Genomic DNA, 26,031 nt, shown 5'->3' with positions numbered 1-26,031 from the left:
AACCATGTCTTTATCATCAGTCTCTAACCTCATTATCTATGCAGGATTCTGAGTGGGCGGGGCTATGATAATGAGGAATGTGCTGATTGGCTGCCCTGAATGACGCGATACACCACTACGAAAAAAAAATGGCGGAAGCTCCGACCTGATTTACGGTTCTGCGTTACACCAACGCAGACCCTACGGCGTAGGCTCTGCGTTGGTGTAACGTGGAATCATAAATCAGCCTTTACACCGTGTCCTAACTGCATGCGAGCGAGCTTCAGCAACAAAAATCAATTCCATTGCTTTATTTTCTATTGGACTGTCCTAACTGGCCGCAGCGATGCAGCGCGCCGTTTTGAGCTGAACATTTGTCGGACGCCCTGCTTCTATTTTCTTCCTGTCGCTCGCGTTGAAAGCCGGTTGAAAGCGCTGTAGGAAACAGTCATGATGAGGAACGGCTGATCCAGTTAGTTGAAATGAGAAGTTATCTCTATGATTTCCTCCTCATTTCACTACAAAAACCTCAATAAAGTTCAGCTGCTGGAGGGAGATGGACAGAGAGCGTCCGATGTCACGCAGTGCTACGATAGTCGGACGCTCATGCAGTTACACGGTTTTATAGTTGTGGGCGTGATTGCATTTTGGTTAAGTAACGAGTGGGAGCAGAATCTTATTGGCTCGTAGATCCACATCACACTGGACGATCATCCGGGCGGCTGTACAGACACTGCAGAATTTGGTTGTTTCCTCCTTCTCTGAGTTGGCAGGCTGAGGGGAGACCCACTTTATATATGTTTAAAGCAAGAGAAAACCTGTTTTTCATAATAGGTCCCCTTTAATCTCGACATTTCAACTTTTTTTCTCGACATTTTGACTTTTTTCTCGAAATTGTACTTCAACATTAATTTTGACATTTCGACTTTTTTCTCGACATTTCCATTTTTTTTCTCGACATTTTGACTTTTTTCTAGAAATTTCGACTTTTTTTCTCGACATTTTCAACTTTTTTCTTGACATTTTCACTTTTTTCTTGACATTTTCACTTTTTTTCAAAAGTTTAACTTTTTTCTCGACATTTTAATTTTTTTTCTCAGCATTTTGACTTTCTTCTCGAAATTGTACTTCAACATTAATTTTGACATTTCGACTTTTTTTCTCGACATTTCCATTTTTTTCTCGACATTTTGACTTTTTTCTAGAAATTTCGACTTTTTTCTCGACATTTTCAACTTTTTTCTTGACATTTTCACTTTTTTCTCTCGACATTTTCACTTTTTTCTCAAAAGTTTGACTTTTTCTCGACATTTAAATTTTTTTTCTCAGCATTTTGACTTTTTTCTCGAAATTGTACTTCAACATTAATTTTCGACATTTCGACTTTTTTCTTGACATTTCGACTTTTTTCTCGACATTTCCATTTTTTTCTCGACATTTTGACTTTTTTTCTAGAAATTTCGACTTTTTTTCTCGACATTTTCAACTTTTTTCTTGACATTTTCACTTTTTTCTCTCGACATTTTCTCTTTTTTCTCAAAAGTTTGACTTTTTTCTCGACATTTAAATTTTTTTTCTCAGCATTTTGACTTTTTTCTCGAAATTGTACTTCAACATTAATTTCGACATTTAGACTTTTTTCTTGACATTTTCACTTTTTTTCTCGACATTTTAACTTTTTTCTCGACATTTTACGTAACGACGGGAGCAGAATCTTATTGGCTCGTAGATCCACATCACACTGGACGATCATCCGGGCGGCTGTACAGACACTGCAGAATCTGGTTGCTTTCCTCCTTCTCTGAGTTGGCAGGCTGAGGGGAGACCACTTTATAAATGTTAAAGCAAGAGAAAACCTGGTTTTCATAATAGGTCCCCTTTAAGTTGTGGGGGCTTGGTAGTTATTGTTTCAAAGGGGCATGCCAGTATAGACTCCTATTCAGGTAATTATAATTCACCAATATTTGTCTTAAGGCGACTAGACTTCTGGATCTCTCCCACGGTTTGTTAGAATCTTTACAACTTCAGGATGGAAATAAAGTCTCCTCTATAGATTAAATCAGAGGGTCAGAGATGACTCCACATCTTCTTCTCTTGAAACTCCCTGTAGCACCCTATAATGTAATAATTTCCTATAATTTAATAATTTCATCCTATAATGTAATAATTTCACCCTATAATGTAATAATTTCCTATAATGTAATTAATTTCCTATAATGTGATAATTTCCTATAATGTAATAATTTCCCATAATGTAATAATTTCCTGAAAATGTAATAACGCCTGAAAAATGCAATAAAATTTGCACTTAACTCAATTGAAAAATGTAATAAGACCCAATAATGTAATAACTTCCCCAATAATGTAATCAAATATCCTGACTGATATTGTAATAACATTTTTACCAATAATGTAATACCTTATTACATTATTGGGAATTTATTACATGGTACTCAAAGTCTGCAATTTAAACCCAATAGTCACACTGCAAAAACTCAAAATCTTAACAAGAATATTTGTCTTATTTCTAGTTAAAATGTGTCATTTTAGTAAAAAAAATCTCATTACACTTAAAACAAGACTCATCACTGGAAAAAACAACAATTTTCACCTGTTTCAAGAAGATTTTCACTTAAAATAAGTAGAAAAATCTGCCAGTGGAACAAGATTTTTTTGCTTGTAATAAGAAGATAAATCTTGTCCCACTGGCAGATTTTTCTACTTATTTTGATTTGATTTGATTTGTTTATTTGCACAACATAAAAAACGGTACAAAAGTTGAAATGAACATAAAAGCATGAAAATATGTGCAGGTGAGAAAGGAAGCCCTAAATGGGCTTATTCAAAGTTCTCACCAAGAAAATACATTGTATTGAAATAATAGCAAGAAAGAAAAACAAAAAACAAAAAAACAGCGTTCCAAAAAGATGGATATAAACAGACAATTTCTCGAATTCTATTCTATTCTATTTCAAGTGAAAATTTACTTGAAACAGGTGAAAATGGTCAAATAACAACTTATTTTTCTGGTAATGACTCTTGTTTTAAGTGTAATGAGATTTTTTTTGACTGAAAATGAGACATTTTAACTAGAAATAAGAAAAATATTCCTAGTAAGATTTTGAGTTTTTGCAGTGCATTCTGGTGTTTCAAATCCAGCGTATATAACTCTTAATATAATTCTTAGATACTTAAAACACAAAATGTAGAACTCTGCACTGAAAATGAACATATATATTACATTATTTGTCAATTATTACATTATCAGTTTTGGAAAAAAAAAGAAAAAAGACCCACCTGAAAATGTAATAAATTCCCAATAATGTAATAAGGTATTACATTATCGGTAAAAATGTTATTAGTACAATATCAGTCAGGATATTTTATTACATTATTGGTGAAGTTATTACATTATTGGATTTTATTACATTTTCGATTGAGTTAAGTGCACATTTTTTACATTTTCAGGCGTTATTACATTATAGTAAATTATTACATTATAGGGTGAAATTATTACATTATAGGAAATTATTACATAATAGGAAATTATTACATTATAGGGTGAAATTATTACATTATAGGAAATTATTACATTATAGGAAATTATTACATTATAGGAAATTATTACAATATAAGAAATTATTACATTATAGGAAATTATTACATTATAAGAAATTATTACATTATAGGAAATTATTACATTATAGGACATTATTACATTATAGGGTGAAATTATTACATTATAGGACATTATAACATTATAGGAAATTATTACATTATAGGGTGAAATTATTACATTATAGGAAATTATTACATTATAGGGTGCTATACTCCCCTCAGTCAATATCAGTCAGGATATTTTATTACATTATTGGTAAAGTTATTACATTATTGGATTTTATTACATTTTCGATTGAGTTAAGTGCAAATTTTATTACATTTTCAGGAAATTATTTCATTATAGGAAATTATTACATTATAGGGTGAAATTATTACATTATAGGAAATTATTACATTATAGGAAATTATTACATTATAGGAAATTATTCCATTATAGGGTGAAATTATTACATTATAGGAAATTATTACATTATAGGAAATTATTACATTATAGGAAATTATTACATTATAGGGTGCTACACTCCCCAGCAGTCAGTTTGAGCTAAAGAAGCCTCCTTGATGGAATGTTAAAAATGAAGCATCTTCAAGATCCAGGAATGAAAAATCCAGTTGCCGTTCAAGATTCCAGCCTTACAGAATCCAGGTGTAATACTGTTTCTCAGAGAAGATGAACTATTTCACTTAAGTGAAGCTATTGTCATAAAGCTGAATTCATTTTTAGCTTCAACAAGAGACTGAAGTGCTATTATGCAACTGACACACACACACACACACACACACACACACACACACACACACACACACACACACACACACACACACACACACACACACACAACACACACACACACACACACACACACACACAACACACACACACACACACAAACTCATCCCAGTCTTCACTTCTTTTCCGTGTCTTTCTCCCTCCGTCTCTCCGTCACTGTCTCTCTTTCTTGATTCTCATCACCCGTTCCCCCTCCCGCCTCGCTCCCCCATCCTCTGTTGCCACGGTAGCAGCGCAGAGAGGAAGGAGGAGGAAGCATCGCAGAGGAAGGTGGTGGAGAATAAGGAAATGGCATTTCAGTCACGTATACGGGTCAATGACGTGACGCCTTTATTTTCTGAAAAACTGATTTTATTTTCAGTTCAATAAAGGTTTTAATGGATAAGAAAATACCAGATATATGAACTACCTGTCCCTCATATGGACTCACTTGAATTTTACAAAAAAATACTAGTTATTTGGGATTTTGTTGTTGTTTTAAGTATCAAAATGTCATGTGGTGCGACCGTCAGACCAGGACTCTTGTTTGGAAAACTGTTTTGAAATCACTCTAAATGTATTTAAATCAATCTTCTGCTCTATGCAGAAAAATGTCTTGTAGTGTGTAAGATTGCAACACATTTGTATTTACATTTCCATCATAATATACAAACAAAGTTTGACTGATGCCATTTTTGTATAATACTGAAAACGTATAAAAAAAAATGTCAAGATGTTAAGGAAATTAATTTATTTTAATATGACTCATGGTTGCACCACGTGACTTTTTTTAAGGCTAGTGCCAATTCATCTTGACAAAAAACTCTGAAATCACTTAATTAAACATTTTTACATGAATGTATGTGTGCACAACATTCTTAATGTTTGAACTACTGCAATAGATATTCTTTTTTTTATTATGTTAAGATTGACCAGTTGAAAATCCTTATTCATCATTGACCCATACTATATATACATGCATACACAACCCAGTCTCACACAAAAACGTACCCTGCCTACGTTGGTCCAAAGTGCAAAAACGTAGAGGGGCTACAATATTAGCCCTTGAAATGTATAACTGTTACGTTTTTTTAGCCCTTAAAACGTATAACTGTTACATTTTTCTGCCGATTCGTTTTGCGCCCAAGTCACGTGACTTTTAAGATTCTGGCCGTGATACCAACAAACACGGTGGACATTTTTCCATTTTTGAGTGAAGAAAATCAATATTTTGAGTTAGTTTCTGCATAGAAATGCGTTTTGATTACATTTCTAGCAATACATATTTCACTTTCATAATATTCACTCAGTAAATGTATATAATCTCTTGCTTGCTCGTGGTTGCAAGGTTTTTTCAGATCTCGTCAGAATAATGTAAATCTGGAACGTTTTAAAAACGTGAAATGGTTACATTTTTGGTTGCTGTACACGCTGTGAAGAAAATCAATATTTTGAGTTAGTTTCTGCATAGAAATGCGTTTTGATTACATTTCTAGCAATACATATTTCACTTTCATAATATTCACTCAGTAAATGTATATAATCTCTTGCTTGCTCGTGGTTGCAAGGTTTTTACAGATCTCGTCAGAATAATGTAAATCTGGAACGTTTTAAAAACGTGAAATGGTTACATTTTTGGTTGCTGTACACGCTGTGAAGAAAATCAATATTTTGAGTTAGTTTCTACATAGAAATGCGTTTTGATTACATTTCTAGCAATACATATTTCACTTTCATAATATTCACTCAGTAAATGTATATAATCTCTTGCTTGCTCGTGGTTGCAAGGTTTTTTCAGATCTCGTCAGAATAATGTAAATCTGGAACGTTTTAAAAACGTGAAATGGTTACATTTTTGGTTGCTGTACACGCTGTGAAGAAAATCAATATTTTGAGTTAGTTTCTGCATAGAAATGCGTTTTGATTACATTTCTAGCAATACATATTTCACTTTCATAATATTCACTCAGTAAATGTATATAATCTCTTGCTTGCTCGTGGTTGCAAGGTTTTTTCAGATCTCGTCAGAATAATGTAAATCTGGAACGTTTTAAAAACGTGAAATGGTTACATTTTTGGTTGCTGTACACGCTGTGAAGAAAATCAATATTTTGAGTTAGTTTCTGCATAGAAATGCGTTTTGATTACATTTCTAGCAATACATATTTCACTTTCATAATATTCACTCAGTAAATGTATATAATCTCTTGCTTGCTCGTGGTTGCAAGGTTTTTTCAGATCTCGTCAGAATAATGTAAATCTGGAACGTTTTAAAAACGTGAAATGGTTACATTTTTGGTTGCTGTACACGCTGTGAAGAAAATCAATATTTTGAGTTAGTTTCTGCATAGAAATGCGTTTTGATTACATTTCTAGCAATACATATTTCACTTTCATAATATTCACTCAGTAAATGTATATAATCTCTTGCTTGCTCGTGGTTGCAAGGTTTTTTCAGATCTCGTCAGAATAATGTAAATCTGGAACGTTTTAAAAACGTGAAATGGTTACATTTTTGGTTGCTGTACACGCTGTGAAGAAAATCAATATTTTGAGTTAGTTTCTGCATAGAAATGCATTTTGATTACATTTCTAGCAATACATATTTCACTTTCATAATATTCACTCAGTAAATGTATATAATCTCTTGCTTGCTCGTGGTTGCAAGGTTTTTTCAGATCTCGTCAGAATAATGTAAATCTGGAACGTTTTAAAAACGTGAAATGGTTACATTTTTGGTTGCTGTACACGCTGTGAAGAAAATCAATATTTTGAGTTAGTTTCTGCATAGAAATGCGTTTTGATTACATTTCTAGCAATACATATTTCACTTTCATAATATTCACTCAGTAAATGTATATAATCTCTTTCTTGCTTGTGGTTGCAAGGTTTTTTCAGATCTCGTCAGAATAATGTAAATCTGGAACGTTTTAAAAACGTGAAATGGTTACATTTTTGGTTGCTGTACACGCTGTGAAGAAAATCAATATTTTGAGTTAGTTTCTGCATAGAAATGCGTTTTGATTACATTTCTAGCAATACATATTTCACTTTCATAATATTCACTCAATAAATGTACATAATCTCTTGCTTGCTCTGGTTGCAAGGTTTTTCAGATCTCGTCAGAATACCCTGGCTACGTTGGTCCAAATGCAAAAACGTAGAGGGGTTACAATATTAGCCCTTGAAATGTATAACTGTTACATTTTTCTAGCCCTTGAAATGTATAACTGTTACATTTTTCTGCCTATTCGTTTTGCGTCCAAGTCACGTGACTTTTAAGATTCTGGCCGTGATACCAACAAACATGGTGGACATTTTTCATTTTTGAGTGAAAAAAATCTATATTTTGAGTTAACAAACACGGTGGACATTTTTCAGTTTTGAGTGAAAAAAATCTATATTTTGAGTTAGTTTCTGCATAGAAATGCGATTTGATTACATTTATAGCAATATATAAATGTAGATAATCTCTTGCTTGCTCTGGTTGCAAGGTTTTTTCAGATCTCGTCAGAATAATGTAAAACTGGAACTTTTTAATAACGTGAAATCGTTACGTTTTTGGTTGCTGGACAGTGCTGTGAAAAAAAATCAATATCTTGAGTTAGTTTCTGCATAGAAATGCGTTTTGATTACATTTCTAGCAATACATTTTTCAATTTCATAATATTCACTCAATAAATGTACATAATCTCTTGCTTGCTCTGGTTGCAAGGTTTTTTCAGATTTCGTCAGAATACCCTGGCTACGGTGGTCCAAAGTGCAAAAACGTAGAGGGGTTACAATATTCAACCCAGTCTCACAGGAAAACGTGGTACAGGCTACGTTGGTCCACATTGCAAAACGTGGCCAATGTTACGATTTGCCCTCCTAAAACGTGAGATGTGAAACCGTTCCGTGGCTCATTCATTTTAATAGGTTTCGTTAGGTTTCGTTTCTGTCACGTGACTTTCAAGTTTTCGGCTGTGGAGGAAAAATAAAATTGCTGCCATTTCTTTGATTCTCGGTCTAAATTGCAATATTTTAAGATAGTTTCGCCATGAAAAGCAGATTTTATCATATTCATAGCAAGAAATATATTTTGGTTATTTTACCCTCATTTAATGGATCTTATTGATGGAAATGTATGAACCATGTGCTTGTTTTACTTCCTTTGAGTAATAAAACCACCAATTCTCTTGCATGGCCCCGTTATTAAAATATATGCCAGGCCCAGTGCTTAATTTCTAAAGTGGGAGGTCCCGGAGCGCAGACGATGAGTGGCTCCGGTGCGAGAGAAAAAACACACACACACACACACACACACACACACACACACACACTGTTGAACTGTCCGTTTTGACGTTAACGGCGATTTTCACAATGATATCTGCAACATTTCTTAAGGCAGAAACACCACTGTATCATTGTTAATTACACAACATTAGTGGGTTAATTTCCTGCACACCAATTTTCATGTTTTTCCCTTCGATTGTGAGAAAAAAAAGAGTTGTTTCACGCTGAGAGCATCATGCCAGCCAATCAGAATCCTGGAAAAAACATCAACAAATGACACGTGTAACTTCCAGGCTGATTTATGGTTCCGCGTTACACCAACGCAGAGCCTACGGCGGAAGTGATACTAGTAGCTGATTGGCCGATATGTGATCATCATCATCATCATCATCATCATCATCACCATCATCACCACCATCATCCTCATCATCATCACCATCATCATCATCATCGCTACCACCATCATCATCATCACCATCACCATCATCATCATCATCATCATCATCATCAGTCAAGTCAAATTGCACGTGCGAGGTCCCGTTCATCGCTGCTTGCAGCTTTAATTTATATATAACTATTTTAACATTTCTAAACACAAAAACACGAAAGTCTCCTTGATAATTCAATAATACAATAGGTTCATGTTAAGGACATCCGTTTTAATTAGTTCTCCTTCGATTATGAGATGTTATTAATGCTCAGTAGACACAGGAGGTTTGTTATGTATTGTTATGAGGCCTATTTCGTGTCTATTTTTGAACAGTTCACTAATGCTTTGAGCTAGGAAGCTGACATTCTAGACTCTGTATCAAGAGGTGACTTTCATCCACTGTGCGGATTTTCAGATCTGTGTGACCTTCGGAAGTGTCAAAGGTCACCCCGTCTGTTGCTTTTCGGCCTGCTAAGACTATTTTGTGTCTTTTTTTGCATAGTTCACTAACACTTTGAGCTAGGAAGCTGAAATTCTAGACTCTGTATCAGGAGGTGACTTTCATCCACTGTGTGGATTTTCAGATCTCTGTGACCTTCGGAAGTGTCAAAGGTCACCGCGTCTGTTGCTTTTCGGCCTGCTAAGACTATTTCGTGTCTTTTTTTGCATAGTTCACTAACACTTTGAGCTAGGAAGCTGAAATTCTAGACTCTGTATCAGGAGGTGACTTTCATCCACTGTGTGGATTTTCAGATCTCTGTGACCTTCGGAAGTGTCAAAGGTCACCGCGTCTGTTGCTTTTCGGCCTGCTAAGACTATTTTGTGTCTTTTTTTGCATAGTTCACTAACGCTTTGAGCTAGGAAGCTGAAATTCTAGACTCTGTATCAGGAGGTGACTCTCATCCACTGTGCCGAGGTCCAGACCCGTGCGACCTTCGGAAGTGCCAAAGGTCACCGTGTGTGGTGCCTTTTTCGTGCCTTTTTTGTGTGTTTTTTGAATAATTCACTAACGCTTTGAGCTGGGAGGCTGATTTTTGACTATGTTGCAATGCAGAAGGCCCTTTGCTAGAATCTTTTGGTCTTGTGGCTGTACGACTTCCACAAAGCTAGTTGGCATTGCAGAGGGTTTACAGAGTTGAGACTTGGTAAGCCCAATTTAAGCCCCATATGGAGGCCACAGGTCAAGTTTTACTTGGTTTGGTCAAATATTGTGGCAACGGTGTCCGTTGAATGTTGGAAAAGGTGACGTTTCAAAGCCCCGCCCATCGAAAAGTACAGGTCTGATCTGCACCAAACTAACGTCTGTCTGATCAGGGGATGCCCCCGAACAACATGTAAAAAATTCAGACTCCTAGCTAAAGGCGTTAGTGAACTATGCAAAAAAAGACACAAAATAGGCCCTGTTCCATTAGTCAGGAGGCTCTCAGAGCTAGAGGTTTCTACACCCTCCTAACCAGCCAGAACGTTTTAGAGGAAACACTGTTGCAGAAGTCATAGAAATCTGAATTTTTTATATGTTGTTCGGGGGCATCCCCTGATCAGACAGACGTTAGTTTGGTGCAGATCAGACCTGTACTTTTCGATGGGCGGGGCTTTGAAACGTCACCTTTTCCAACATTCGAACGGACACCGTTGCCACAATATTTGACCAAACCAAGTAAAACTTAACCTGTGGCCTCCATATGGGGCTTAAATTGGGCTTACCAAGTCTCAACTCTGTAAACCCTCTGCAATGCCAACTAGCTCTGTGGAAGTCGTACAGCCACAAGACCAAAAGATCCTAGCAAAGGGCCTTCTGCATTGCAACATAGTCAAAAATCAGCCTCCCAGCTCAAAGCGTTAGTGAATTATTCAAAAAACACACAAAAAAGGCACGAAAAAGGCACCACACACGGTGACCTTTGGCACTTCCGAAGGTCGCACGGGTCTGGACCTCGGCACAGTGGATGAGATTCACCTCCTGATACAGAGTCTAGAATTTCAGCTTCCTAGCTCAAAGCGTTAGTGAACTATGCAAAAAAAGACACAAAATAGTCTTAGCAGGCCGAAAAGCAACAGACGGGGTGACCTTTGACACTTCCGAAGGTCGCACAGATCTGAAAATCCGCACAGTGGATGAAAGTCACCTCTTGATACAGAGTCTAGAATTTCAGCTTCCTAGCTCAAAGCATTCGTGAACTGTTCAAAAATAGACACGAAATAGGCCTCATAACAATACATAACAAACCTCCTGTGTCTACTGAGCATTAATAACATCTCATAATCGAAGGAGAACTAATTAAAACGGATGTCCTTAACATGAACCTATTGTATTATTGAATTATCAAGGAGACTTTCGTGTTTTTGTGTTTAGAAATGTTAAAATAGTTATATATAAATTAAAGCTGCAAGCAGCGATGAACGGGACCTCGCACGTGCAATTTGACTTGACTGATGATGATGATGATGATGATGATGGTGATGGTGATGATGGTGGTAGCGATGATGATGATGATGGTGATGATGATGAGGATGATGGTGGTGATGATGGTGATGATGATGATGATGATGATGATGATGATGATGATGATCACATATCGGCCAATCAGCTACTAGTATCACTTCCGCCGTAGGCTCTGCGTTGGTGTAACGCGGAACCATAAATCAGCCTGGAAGTTACACGTGTCATTTGTTGATGTTTTTTCCAGGATTCTGATTGGCTGGCATGATGCTCTCAGCGTGAAACAACTCTTTTTTTTCTCACAATCGAAGGGAAAAACATGAAAATTGGTGTGCAGGAAATTAACCCACTAATGTTGTGTAATTAACAATGATACAGTGGTGTTTCTGCCTTAAGAAATGTTGCAGATATCATTGTGAAAATCGCCGTTAACGTCAAAACGGACAGTTCAACAGTGTGTGTGTGTGTGTGTGTGTGTGTGTGTGTGTGTGTGTGTTTTTTCTCTCGCACCGGAGCCACTCATCGTCTGCGCTCCGGGACCTCCCACTTTAGAAATTAAGCACTGGGCCTGGCATATATTTTAATAACGGGGCCATGCAAGAGAATTGGTGGTTTTATTACTCAAAGGAAGTAAAACAAGCACATGGTTCATACATTTCCGTCAATAAGATCCATTAAATGAGGGTAAAATAACCAAAATATATTTCTTGCTATGAATATGATAAAATCTGCTTTTCATGGCGAAACTATCTTAAAATATTGCAATTTAGACCGAGAATCAAAGAAATGGCAGCAATTTTATTTTTCCTCCACAGCCGAAAACTTGAAAGTCACGTGACAGAAACGAAACCTAACGAAACCTATTAAAATGAATGAGCCACGGAACGGTTTCACATCTCACGTTTTAGGAGGGCAAATCGTAACATTGGCCACGTTTTGCAATGTGGACCAACGTAGCCTGTACCACGTTTTCCTGTGAGACTGGGTTGAATATTGTAACCCCTCTACGTTTTTGCACTTTGGACCACCGTAGCCAGGGTATTCTGACGAAATCTGAAAAAACCTTGCAACCAGAGCAAGCAAGAGATTATGTACATTTATTGAGTGAATATTATGAAATTGAAAAATGTATTGCTAGAAATGTAATCAAAACGCATTTCTATGCAGAAACTAACTCAAAATATAGATTTTTTTCACTCAAAAATGAAAAAATGTCCACCGTGTTTGTTGGTATCACAGCCAGAATCTTAAAAGTCACATGACTTGGACGCAAAACGAATAGACAGAAAAATGTAACAGTTATACATTTCAAGCGCTAGAAAAATGTAACAGTTATACATTTCAAGGGCTAATATTGTAACCCCTCTACGTTTTTGCACTTTAGACCAACGTAGCCAGGGTACGTTTTTATATGAGACGGAAAACCAATAGGCAGAAAAATGTAACAGTTATACATTTCAAGGGCTAGAAAAATGTAACAGTCATACATTTCAAGGGCTAATATTGTAACCCCTCTACGTTTTTGCAATTTAGACCAACGTAGCCAGGGTATTCTGACGAGATCTGAAAAAACCTTGCAACCAGAGCAAGCAAGAGATTATGTACATTTATTGAGTGAATATTATAAAATTGAAATATGTATTGCTAGAAATGTAATCAAAACGCATTTCTATACAGAAACTAACTCAAAATATAGATTTTTTTCACTCAAAAATGAAAAATGTCCACCGTGTTTGTTAACTCAAAATATAGATTTTTTTCACTCAAAAATGAAAAATGTCCACCATGTTTGTTGGTATCACGGCCAGAATCTTAAAAGTCACGTGACTTGGACGCAAAACGAATAGGCAGAAAAATGTAACAGTTATACATTTCAAGCACTAGAAAAATGTAACAGTTATACATTTCAAGGGCTAATATTGTAACCCCTGTACGTTTTTGCACTTTAGACCAACGTAGCCAGGGTACGTTTTTATATGAGACGGAAAACCAATAGGCAGAAAAATGTAACAGTTATACATTTCAAGCGCTAGAAAAATGTAACAGTTATACATTTCAAGGGCTAATATTGTAACCCCTCTACGTTTTTGCACTTTGGACCAACGTAGCCAGGGTACGTTTTTATATGAGACGGAAAACCAATAGGCAGAAAAATGTAACAGTTATACATTTCAAGGGCTAGAAAAATGTAACAGTTATACATTTCAAGGGCTAATATTGTAACCCCTCTACGTTTTTGCACTTTGGACCAACGTAGCCAGGGTACGTTTTTATATGAGACGGAAAACCAATAGGCAGAAAAATGCAACAGTTATACATTTCAAGGGCTAGAAAAATGTAACAGTTATACATTTCAAGGGCTAATATTGTAACCCCTCTACGTTTTTGCACTTTGGACCAACGTAGCCAGGGTATTCTGACGAGATCTGAAAAAACCTTGCAACCAGAGCAAGCAAGAGATTATGTACATTTATTGAGTGAATATTATGAAATTGAAATATGTATTGCTAGAAATGTAATCAAAACGCATTTCTATGCAGAAACTAACTCAAAATATTGATTTTTTTTCACAGCACTGTCCAGCAACCAAAAATGTAACCATTTCACGTTATTAAAACGTTCCAGTTTTCCATTATTCTGACGAGATCTAAAAAAACCTTGCAACAACGAGCAAGCAAGAGATTATATACATTTACTGAGTGAATATTATGAAAGTGAAATATGTATTGCTAGAAATGTAATCAAAACGCATTTCTATGCAGAAACTAACTCAAAATATTGATTTTCTTCACAGCTGTCCAGCAACCAAAAATGTAACCATTTCACGTTATTAAAACGTTCCAGTTTTACATTATTCTGACGAGATCTGAAAAAACCTTGCAACCACGAGCAAGCAAGAGATTATATACATTTACTGGGTGAATATTATGAAAGTGAAATATGTATTGCTAGAAATGTAATCAAAACGCATTTCTATGCAGAAACTAACTCAAAATATTGATTTTCTTCACAGCGTGTCCAGCAACCAAAAATGTAACCATTTCACGTTATTAAAACGTTCCAGCTTTACATTATTCTGACGAGATCTGAAAAAACCTTGCAACCACGAGCAAGCAAGATATTATATACATTTACTGAGTGAATATTGTGAAAGTGAAATATGTATTGCTAGAAATGTAATCAAAACGCATTTCCATGCAGAAACTAACTCAAAATATTGATTTTCTTCACAGCGTGTGCAGCAACAAAGAATGTAACCATTTCACGTTATTAAAACGTTCCAGCTTTACATTATTCTGACGAGATCTGTAAAAACCTTGCAACCACGAGCAAGCAAGAGATTATATACATTTACTGAGTGAATATTGTGAAAATGAAATATGTATTGCTAGAAATGTAATCAAAACGCATTTCCATGCAGAAACTAACTCAAAATATTGATTTTCTTCACAGCTGTCCAGCAACCAAAAATGTAACCATTTCACGTTATTAAAACGTTCCAGCTTTACATTATTCTGACGAGATCTGTAAAAACCTTGCAACCACGAGCAAGCAAGAGATTATATACATTTACTGAGTGAATATTATGAAAGTGAAATATGTATTGCTAGAAATGTAATCAAAACGCATTTCTATGCAGAAACTAACTCAAAATATTGATTTTCTTCACAGCGTGTCCAGCAACCAGAAATGTAACCATTTCACGTTATTAAAACGTTCCAGATTTACATTATTCTGACGAGATCTGAAAAAACCTTGCAACCACGAGCAAGCAAAGGATTATATACATTTACTGAGTGAATATTATGAAAGTGAAATATGTATTGCTAGAAATGTAATCAAAACGCATTTCTATGCAGACACTAACTCAAAATATAGATTTTTTTCACTCAAAAATGAAAAATGTCCACCGTGTTTGTTGGTATCACGGCCAGAATCTTAAAAGTCACGTGACTTGGGCGCAAAACGAATCGGCAGAAAAATGTAACAGTTATACATTTCGAGGGCTAAAAAAACGTAACAGTTATACATTTCAAGGGCTAATATTGTAACCCCTCTACGTTTTTGCACTGTGGACCAACGTAGCCAGGGTACGTTTTTGTGTGAGACTGGGTTGGCATACACTGATTCTTCAATTTTGTATAAAAGTAAAATAAAACCGGACTTGTACTTTTTGCTTGAACACCGTAGGAGTGTTAGTATCAGTATCAGTGTAGCAGAAACACTCAGACCTTCAGCTCCCAGTAAACCCAGTAAACCCAGTAAATCCAGTAAACCCAGTAAACCCAGTAAACCAGTAAACCAGTAAACCCAGTAAACCAGTAAACCAGTAAACCCAGTAAACCCAGTAAACCAGTAAACCCAGTAAACCAGTAAACCCAGTAAACCAGTAAACCCAGTAAACCCAGTAAACCCAGTAAACCAGTAAACCCGTAAACCAGTAAACCCAGTAAACCCAGTAATCCCAGTAAACCCAGTAAACCCAGTAAACCAGTAAACCCAGTAAACCAGTAAACCCAGTAAACCCAGTAAACCAGTAAACCCAGTAAACCCAGTAAACCAGTAAACCCAGTAATCCAGTAAACCCAGTAAACCAGTAAACCAGTAAACCCAGTAATCCAGTAAACCCAGTAAACCAGTAAACCAGTAATCCCAGTAAACCCAGTAAACCCAGTAAACCAGTAAACCCAGTAAACCAGTAAACCCAGTAAACCCAGTAAACCAGTAAACCCAGTAAACCCAGTAAACCAGTAAACCCAGTAATCCAGTAAACCCAGTAAACCAGTAAACCCAGTAAACCCAGTAATCCCAGTAAACCCAGTAAACCCAGTAAACCAGTAAACCCAGTAAACCAGTAAACCCAGTAAACCCAGTAAATCCAGTAAACCCAGTAAACCCAGTAAACCAGTAAACCAGTAAACCCAGTAAACCAGTAAACCAGTAAACCCAGTAAACCCGTAAACCAGTAAACCCAGTAAACCCAGTAATCCCAGTAAACCCAGTAAACCCAGTAAACCAGTAAACCCAGTAAACCAGTAAACCCAGTAAACCCAGTAAACCAGTAAACCCAGTAAACCCAGTAAACCAGTAAACCCAGTAATCCAGTAAACCCAGTAAACCAGTAAACCAGTAAACCCAGTAAACCAGTAAACCCAGTAAACCAGTAAACCAGTAAACCAGTAAACCCAGTAAACCCAGTGAACCAGTAAACCAGTAAACCCAGTAAACCCAGTAAACCAGTAAACCCAGTAATCCCAGTAAACCCAGTAAACCCAGTAAACCCAGTAAACCAGTAAACCCAGTAATCCCAGTAAACCCAGTAAACCAGTAAACCAGTAAACCCAGTAAACCAGTAAACCCAGTAAACCAGTAAACCAGTAAACCAGTAAACCCAGTAAACCCAGTAAACCCAGTAAACCCAGTAAACCCGTAAACCCAGTAAACCAGTAAACCAGTAAACCAGTAAACCAGTAAACCCAGTAAACCCAGTAAACCAGTAAACCAGTAAACACAGTAAACCCAGTAAACCAGTAAACCAGTAAACCAGTAAACCAGTAAACCAGTAAACCCAGTAAACCAGTAAACCCAGTAAACCCAGTAAACCAGTAAACCAGTAAACCAGTAAACCAGTAAACCAGTAAACCAGTAAACCCAGTAAACCAGTAAACCCAGTAAACCAGTAAACCAGTAAACCAGTAAACCCAGTAAACCAGTAAACCAGTAAACCAGTAAACCCAGTAAACCCAGTAAACCAGTAAACCAGTAAACCAGTAAACCCAGTAAACCCAGTAAACCAGTAAACCTGTAAACCAGTAAACCAGTAAACCTGTAAACCAGTAAACCAGTAAACCAGTAAACCTGTAAACCCAGTAAACCAGTAAACCAGTAAACCAGTAAACCCAGTAAACCCAGTAAACCAGTAAACCTGTAAACCAGTAAACCAGTAAACCAGTAAACCAGTAAACCTGTAAACCAGTAAACCAGTAAACCTGTAAACCAGTAAACCTGTAAACCAGTAAACCAGTAAACCCAGTAAACCAGTAAACCAGTAAACCAGTAAACCTGTAAACCAGTAAACCAGTAAACCTGTAAACCAGTAAACCAGTAAACCCAGTAAACCCAGTAAACCCAGTAAACCCAGTAAACCAGTAAACCCAGTAAACCAGTAAACCAGTAAACCAGTAAACCAGTAAACCAGTAAACCCAGTAAACCAGTAAACCCAGTAAACCAGTAAACCAGTAAACCAGTAAACCCAGTAAACCAGTAAACCCAGTAAACCAGTAAACCCAGTAAACCAGTAAACCAGTAAACCAGTAAACCAGTAAACCCAGTAAACCAGTAAACCAGTAAACCAGTAAACCTGTAAACCAGTAAACCCAGTAAACCAGTAAACCAGTAAACCAGTAAACCAGTAAACCAGTAAACCCAGTAAACCCAGTAAACCCAGTAAACCAGTAAACCAGTAAACCAGTAAACCAGTAAACCCAGTAAACCAGTAAACCCAGTAAACCAGTAAACCAGTAAACCAGTAAACCTGTAAACCAGTAAACCCAGTAAACCCAGTAAACCCAGTAAACCCAGTAAACCCAGTAAACCAGTAAACCCAGTAAACCAGTAAACCAGTAAACCCAGTAAACCAGTAAACCAGTAAACCAGTAAACCAGTAAACCTGTAAACCAGTAAACCCAGTAAACCCAGTAAACCCAGTAAACCCAGTAAACCAGTAAACCCAGTAAACCTGTAAACCAGTAAACCCAGTAAACCAGTAAACCAGTAAACCAGTAAACCAGTAAACCAGTAAACCCAGTAAACCCAGTAAACCAGTAAACCCAGTAAACCAGTAAACCCAGTAAACATCCACCTGATGGTTCACTGTCCAGACCGGCTTCTCTCAAAAATGCTTCTTTCATTTAACCTTGTACTGTCTTTGGGTCAAAATGACCTAATTCTTCCTTCCTTCTTCCCCTCCTCTTTTCTTCTTTCCTTCCTTCCTTCGTTCCTTCGTTCCTTCGTTCCTTCCTTCGTTCCTTCCTTCCTTCGTTCCTTCCTTCCTTCCTTCCTTCCTTCCTTCCTTCCTTCCTTCCTTCCTTCCTTCCTTCCTTCCTTCCTTCCTTCCTTCCTTCCTTCCTTCTTGTCTCCCTTCCTTCCTTCCTTCCTTCCTTCCTTCCTTCCTTCCTTCCTTCCTTCCTTCCTTCCTTCCTTCCTTCCATCCTTCATTCCTTCTTCCTTCCTTCCTTCCTTCCTTCCTTCCTTCCTTCCATCCTTCATTCCTTCTTCCTTCCTTCCATCCTTCATTCCTTCTTCCTTCCTTCCTTCCTTCCTTCCTTCCTTCCTTCCTTCCTTCCTTCTTGTCTCCCTTCCTTCCTTCCTTCCTTCCTTCCTTCCTTCCATCCTTCATTCCTTCTTCCTTCCTTCCTTCCTTCCTTCCTTCTCTCCTTCCTTCCTTCCTTCCTTCCTTCTTTCTTTTCTCCCTTACTTCCTTCTTTTCTCCCTTCCTTCCTTCCTTCCTTCCTTCCTTCCTTCCTTCCTTTCTTCCTTCATTCCTTCCTTCTCTCCTTCCTTCCTTACTTCCTTCCTTCTTTTCTCCATTCCTTCCTTCCTTCCTTCCTTCCTTCTTTTCTCCCTTCCTTCCTTCCTTCCTTCCTTCCTTCCTTCCTTCCTTCCTTCCTTCCTTCCTTCCTTCCTTCCTTCCTTCCTTCCTTCCTTCCTTCCTTCCTTCCTTCCTTCCTTCCTTCCTTCCTTCCTTCCTTCTTTTCTCCATTCCTTCTTTCTTTTCTCCCTTCCTTCCTTCCTTCCTTCCTTCCTTCCTTCCTTCTTTCCTTCCTTCTTTTCTCCATTCCTTCCTTCCTTCCTTCCTTCCTTCCTTCCTTCCTTCCTTCCTTCCTTCCTTCCTTCCTTCCTTCCTTCCTTCTTTCCTCCCTTCCTTCCTTCCTTCCTTCCATCTTTTCTTCCTTCCTTCTTTCCTCTCTTCCTCCTTCCTTGACCCGAACACAGCCCACGCGTTAAATAAATAATAAATAATTCCACCCATCCTCTTCACAAGGTTGGCATTGAAAGCAGCAGCTACTTAGACTCTGCAGTTTTGCTTTCAATGAATAACAGATTTTCTTACGTGTCCATAATCGGCCTCTTAAGTTTGATGAAATGTTGTAAAGCTTTTAACTGCAAAAACAAGTCGATGTCGCACTGGTGCGTAAGCTGACATAACAACACAAACTTTATTTTGTTTTATGATGTCTTAAAACACTTTTACTAACCCACAGCGGGACTGTTTTCCCAACTGTTACTCAAGGCTGAACTGAGAAATCACAGGAGAACAACATCAAACCCAAAACTGAATAACAAAGCAGAACAAAAACAGAAAGACAGCCGGGAGTCTGGAGTTTACCAGAGGCTGAATTATTCAGTATTTAGTCGCCTGGTTTACAGTGGAAGAGATGCAAATAATAATTAATACGACATGTGAAAGCTTCCCGTTTGCAGCTTTAATAGCGGAAACATCTCTGCGTGAGGAAGTGACCGGGGCAGAATGGTGGCAGCACCGTCTATGACAGGAGTCGGCTACCCGCGGCTCTAGAGCCGCCTGGTGGCTCCTGGAGCCTTTTAAAAATGTTTGACCTTTTTATTCCTTTTTCTCTTCTTTTTTTTCTTTTTCTTTTTTTTTTCTTTTTTCCATTTTTTTTCTTTTTTCTTCTTTTTTTTCTCTTTTTTTCTTCCGTTTTCCTTTCCTTTTTAATTTCGACATTTCGATTTTCTTCTGGAAATGTTTACTTTTTTCTCGACATTTCAACTTTTTTCTCGACATTTTGACTTTTTTCTCGACTTTTTTCTCGAAATTTTGACTTTTTTCTCATCATTTTGACTTTTTTCTCAACATTTCGACCTTTTTCTCGACATTTCAACTTTTTTCTCGACATTTGGACTTTTTTCTCAAAATTGTACTTCAACATTAATCTTGAAATTTCAACTTTTTTCTCGACATTTTCGACTTTTTTCTCGAAGTGCATAATGAAAAAAAAATCTTCCCCCAACTATAACTAATATAGAAACATGCAGTTTTTTTTTCTTCTTTTTTCCATTTTTTTCTTTTTTTCTCTTTTTTTCTTCCTTTTTCCTTTCCTTTTTTATTTCGACATTTCGACTTTTTTCTCGAAATTTTGACTTTTTTCTCGACATTTCCACTTTTTTCTGGAAATTTTGACTTTTTTCTGGAAATTTTGACTTTTTTCTCGAAATTTTGACTTTTTTCTCGACATTTCCACTTTTTTCTCGACATTTCGACTTCTTTCTCGACATTTCAACTTTTTTCTCGAAATTTTGACTTTTTTCTCGCCATTTCGACTTTTTTCTCGACATTTCGACTTTTTTCTCGACATTTCAACTTTTTTCTCGCCATTTCGACTTTTTTCTCGAAATTGTACTTCAACATTAATCTCGAAATTTCGACTTTTTTCTCGACATTCCGACTTTTTTTCTCGACATTTCGACTTTTTTCTCGAAAGTTCGACTTTTTTCTCGACATTTCCACTTTTTTCTCGACATTTCCACTTTTTTCTGGAAATTTTGACTTTTTTCTCGAAATTTTGACTTTTTTCTCGAAATTTTGACTTTTTTCTCGACATTTCGACTTCTTTCTCGACATTTCGACTTTTTTCTCGAAATTTTGACTTTTTTCTCGCCATTTCGACTTTTTTCTCGACATTTCGACTTTTTTCTCGACATTTCGACTTTTTTCTCGACATTTCAACTTTTTTCTCGATATTTCAACTTTTTTCTCGCCATTTCGACTTTTTTCTCGAAATTGTACTTCAACATTAATCTCGAAATTTCGACTTTTTTCTCGACATTCCGACTTTTTTCCTCAACATTTCGACTTTTTTCTCGCTTCCCCCTGTTAATACTATTATAGAAACATGCAGCATGTGTTGCCTTCCTTCTAAGGCTTATACAATATTTTTTCATTTTTTGCGGCTCCAGACATATTCGTTTTTTGTTTTTTTGGTCCAATATGGCTCTAAAACATTTTGGGTTGCCGACCGCTGTTCTATGATGACCATGTTCACAATTTTAGTTTTGTTCTTGTTTTATTGATTATGAAACTAAAATGCATATTATTAATCTCAAAGAAAATTCTTTTTTATTCCAGCCAGAAAGTGAAAGTAAAGTAAACCAATGCACAGCAGGTGCAGCATGCATACTAACTAGATCCATCTCTTGGCACAGATAGTAAGTGTAAAAGGTTATAGCCGTGGGCAGGAATGACCTTTTGTACCAGTCTTTGCTGGAGTGAAGAGTTAAAGAGTCTTCTGACTGAAGACACTGTGCTGTTTTATCAGAATGTTTTGTCACAAGTGTGATTTGTTATCCGGTACGTTTGGCAGAAATCTTCTCTCTACAATTAGCTCCAGGCTCAAGAGCGCTCCCCTGCAAAGAGACGGCCGTCTTTATCAGTTTGTGTCTCTTTTGGACACTGGCTCCGATGCACCGCCCCAAAAGACGACTGCAGATAAAACCGTTTGCTCTGCTACCGACTAATAGATAACATTCCAACATCTTGGCGCCAATGTGGAAATGCATAATCTCTCACAAGAAGTCATCTCCTCCGTCTCCGTTTTTTTTTTCAAATTATGTAAGATACTTTTAATATCATTTTACAAAGATAAACAGAAACAAGTATGTTTTTTTTATATTTTGCTCTTTTTATAGGAAATTTAATTAAAAGCAAAATCTTTCTTATTACATCCGAGACTGTTTCTTTGTGATTTAGAGATTTTTCCAGTAAAATTAAGTGTATTTATGTTAAAAAATTGGTGCGGATATTTACGCCAGTGTGCCAAAAAAGTCAGCAATTCTTTTTTAACTGTTTTACTTTGTCACTATCCTCGTATTCAAAACTGAAATTATCTGAATAAATATCTTCTATCATCTTTTTTAGCAGTGATATTTTTCCTGCGAAAATATATAATATTAGTCAGTTAATAAAAATAAACGACCGTCTACAAAGAAATAAAATCAGCAAATGCATTCTAGAAAACTAAAAAAAATGTCTAAAACTGCTCTATTTGTGGAATAACAATGGATTTGTAGAAGAAATATATTATCGGATATGCTGCGATTCATGGCAATTATTTATGCCTTCCTTTTTAGTAAATTAACATTTTGGTTTTTTCCGTTGGAAACTTCTCGCGGGCCGCATGAAAATCTCTCTCGGGCGGCATACGGCCCACGGGCCGCACATTTGACTTCTAAACAAAGCTTCCTTACCCGTAGCCTGCAGGTTAACTGAACTTCGGCGCCCGCCTGTGACGTTTTATTTTGAAATTTCAACAGTTTCTCTGTGCCGTTGTCACGTCTGCTTTCCTGCGAGCTTGATCGGCTACGTGTTAATTGAAGCAGATTAGCAAAAAGAAGAAAAAAAAAGCTGTTTGTGGTATAAATAAAACTAGAATATGAACTCAATAAGACCAACTCATGTAAAAGCCTCAATTGGAATATTGTGTGATTTAGAATAAGGAGTCCACATAAATATAGTCTGTCTCCAATAGGGATGGGCGGTATGGACTAAAAAATGTATCACGATAATTTCTGGTAAAAGTTGTATTTATTTTATTTTTTTTCACTTTCTGCTTTGCCACTTTGTTACATAAACATTCCTGTCTTAAAGGAGCATGAGGCTCCTTTTAAGAAATGAGACTCTCTAGCGCCACCCTTCACCACGACGGCCGTTGGGGGTACTGCAGCCAACAGTGAAGCCGGCACGGGAGAACGGGGAGAACGCGCATGCAGCGTCATGTGACGTCACATCCGCAGGACAGCGCGGGAAATTTGGGACCGAATTGCAGCACATTTTGCAGCACACAGCCTGTTCAAGGCAACAGAGAGATACACTAGAGGAATCATTCTTTTTGGTTTGGAACGCTTCATCTGACATTATTACTAGAAAACTTAAAACGTATACTAATTTTTTTCATAAATCCTGCCTCAATCCGGCCTCAAGCTCCTTTAAGGTGAATTTAACAACAGCTCTTTAAAATAATCAGTTTTTATTTCCTATTTCTTGTTTGTGTAATTTAGTTTTTTTTCCCCAAGATAAAATTGAATGTATCTTTTTAAACTTTTATATGTCAGTTGCTCAAATATATATATTATATATATATATATATATATATATATATACCGTATTTTCGCGACCATATGGCGCACTGTGTGGAAAGGCGCACCCTCAGTTTTGTGTGTCATTTTTGGTTTTAAAACATACATACGGCGCACCGACCCAAAAGGCGCCGTCTAAGGAGATGGAGCTGCACACAGGCACGCTGCAAAACACACACTTGCTAAAAATACAGCGGAAGCAAAACTTAGTTTGATATTTTATTTCACTTTTCACATCAATCAAACCCTTCAAAGGTTCATATTCTGTTTCAGCATTAAAGAATTTAAAAAAACCACCGGGTTGCTGCACAAACCTGTCTCAGCCACTGATCATCTCCTCATCCATCCAGCCCTTTTCATTTCACTCTGGCTGGAAAAGTCTCTTTAGGCAACGCTTTTCTTTTAAAAATCCCGACCGCGGCGGTCCCGGGTCCCGCTCCCCGTCTGCTCCCCCGCGCTGGACCGGGTCCGCTCCCCGTCTGCTCCCCCGCGCTGGACCGGGTCCGCTCCCCGTCTGCTCCCCCGCGCTGGACCGGGTCCGCTCCCCGTTGCTCCCCCGCGCTGGACCGGGACCCGGTTCCCGGGTCCCGGTCCGCCCCCTCCCGCGCTGGTCCCGCGGCGGCCCCGGGTCCCGGGACCGCCGCGCTGGACCCGCTCACACACACGCGCTGTCGGGGAGCCGGTACCGGGTTGTACAGGAGCTCCGCTCCGCTAATTCAGCTGCGCCAGTCTGAATTTCCAGACCTGTCTCAGCTTCTTGATCATCATCCCTTCATCCAGCCCCCCCTTTTCATTCGCCCTTATAATGACTCCGGCTGGAAACGTCTTATGCAAAGTTTTTCTTTTAAAAATCACCATAGGTTTCTGTCCATCAGCGCAGCAGGCAAGCGCTACATAAACCAGTAAGTGTGTGTCGCGCCGCGAAAAACACCCGCGCATGTCGGGATCCGGTACCGGGTTTGTAACCGACAGATTTGGCTGCAAATTTCGGAGGGTGAAGCTGATCAGACCTGAGACAGACCCCAGAAATCTCTGCTCGTAAAACGGCCGGGAACCAGGTCATCGGACCCGCTTTGGGAACCAGGAAGTCGGCTGCAGCAGCGCGCATCACCGCGCTGCAGAACACTCACACACAAGTGTGCTTATTTAAATAGAGCGGAGCAAAACTTAGTTTGATTGTATTTTACACATCAAGCAAATCCTTAAAAGTTTTCATCATCTGTTTCCGCATTAAACAGCTCAGTGGAGTCTCATTCACGTCGCAACTCACGGGGGCTTCACCCGCCCCCTTCTCCCTTTACCGTTCTCATGGTGGCCGGCCTTACATTACCGTAATTCAGGTAATAGACACGGCGCACCGTTTCTTAAGGCGCCCGGCACATTTAAAAAAAAAAAAAAAAAAAAAGTTGCGCCTTATGGTCGCGAAAATACGGTATATATATATATATATATGTATATGTATATGTATATATATATATGTATATATATATATATATATATATATATATATATATATATATATATATATATATATATATATATATATATATATATATATGTATATGTATATATATATATGTATATATATATATATATATATATATATATATATAATATATATATATATATATATATATATATATATATATGTATATATATATATATATATATATATATATATATATATATATATATATATATATATATATATACATATATATATATACATATACATATATATATATATATATATATATATATATATATATATATATATATATATATATATATATATATATATATATATATATATATGTTGGAAGTTGATGTAACATCACAATGACTCTGGAAATATTATATTAAGGTGGAAAAGTTACATAATGCTGCTTTAAATCAAATGAAAAATAAATGCCATTAACCTTATTGATGGATTTAACCTTGTTTCTTCCTGATTTCCTGATATTCTTTCCTAGTTTGCTTCTCTTTTGGTCCTGACTTCAGAGATGTTCTAGTGTTTTTCACGACTCTTGTCCTACTCTCACTTTCCTCTCTCATTTTGTTCTCACCTTCCCACTTCTTTTTTTGCTCAGATTAAGTTTATCCACACCTTCACACATCCCTTTACTCTAATTGACTCTAAATTCACTCCATCTCTCTCCCTCTCCCTCCGTTTATCCGCGCATCTTCCTGCTCCTCCATATCTGCTGACGGTGGAGTTGCTTGTTTTCCCTGCTGGCTTCTGTCCGGATAATTCCCCCTGCTGGTTCCTCTCCCGGTGCAGAGGAGACCCAGAGGTCGTCCCGTCACCTTGACATCACTGCAGCATCCGTTCACTCACGGCCTCATCCATGTCTCCATCTATCACA

The sequence above is a fragment of the Cololabis saira genome, chromosome 15 (genome assembly GCF_033807715.1).
Source record: "Cololabis saira isolate AMF1-May2022 chromosome 15, fColSai1.1, whole genome shotgun sequence".
In the NCBI taxonomy this organism is placed as follows: domain Eukaryota; kingdom Metazoa; phylum Chordata; class Actinopteri; order Beloniformes; family Belonidae; genus Cololabis; species Cololabis saira.
This window is presented reverse-complemented; position numbering follows the sequence as displayed.